We start from the raw sequence: 1229 nt of genomic DNA, 5'->3' as shown, positions 1-1229 counted from the left end.
CATTCCTGCATAAAAGGAAAATATTGGTATGTGTAATGAGAGGTTAAAGCTCCATGTGACTTCTGTCCTTACAGTAAGCACACCCTAAAACCCATGTCTCCGGTTGTGTACACTGGTAAGCAGTGTCCTTTTTTGGTTAACTGTTGTGATTACATGTAAGTTCTCATTGCCAAAGAAATCTGTGATTGCAGATTATGGTAAAACAAGCCAGATCATGTTAAAACAAATCAAATATCATACTTGATTGTATTTGTTGCTGAGACTGAGAAAGCGGACAGGATAAAACTTTGTGAAAAAAATAATTATTTAGGAATTCTTAGAGCATTATAGTAAGAGTAGCATTTGATACTCTGAGAATTGCTTCTGTGCAAAGTTGTGCTTAAGAAATACTACATTAGCAGCAAACTACACCAGCCCATGTATTTAAGTCAGTTGTATCCTTTCTGAATGAGGAAAAAAGTAACAGCACATATGTAAAAATAAGCAATTACCATGAGAATTTGCTGTTTCCCATTTTTCAAAGGAGTTGTTTCTATAGTACATTTGTAAGATCTACTACTCACAAAAGAAGGAGGTTTACAGCTGGTCAATATTTTGATAAATTACTCTGTTCTAAATTATTGAATAGATTGTACCTGTACATTAGATTATTTTGAAAAATTAATTGGTCTTCTGAATAATAATAGGCTTGTCTTTATACGATACCAAACTTCAGTGTTCACTATCCATCCTCAAGTCACTCAGATATTTCCATAAATATTTACTACTACTGGATTGCTCATTTTAAAATATCTGTTATATGAAATACTAACAGAACACTTTTTAGTTGTGCTTGTTTCTTCAGAATCCTTTTCTTGGTATAACTTTGAATAATTTGCTTAATACTGCTGTTTTCTTTTAGCGCTCTCTTCAAATATTCCACTATTCTCTTGTCCCTTAACATTTGGTATTGAAAAGAAGTTGCAGGCCAAACACAATTTGCCAGTTAAAATCTACCCATCTTCTCCTAGTAGTTGTCCTTTTTTCTGGATAAGTAATACTGTGATTTTTTTTTCTTTTTTTATTTCTGAGCTATTTGTGGCAGTTGTCTAAAGGAGATACCATATTTGGTATTGAACAGTCCAAACATGCAGAAACAGTGCCTCCTCCAGAAGAAGTGATTGTCCCATTAAAAGAAGAGTCTAGCTATAAGAGGAAATTTTCTACCTATTTTTTTCAGAGAGAATTCC

This window comes from Fulmarus glacialis, unplaced genomic scaffold, assembly GCF_000690835.1.
Source record: "Fulmarus glacialis isolate BGI_N327 unplaced genomic scaffold, ASM69083v1 scaffold38689, whole genome shotgun sequence".
Taxonomy (NCBI): Eukaryota; Metazoa; Chordata; class Aves; order Procellariiformes; family Procellariidae; genus Fulmarus; species Fulmarus glacialis.
This window is presented reverse-complemented; position numbering follows the sequence as displayed.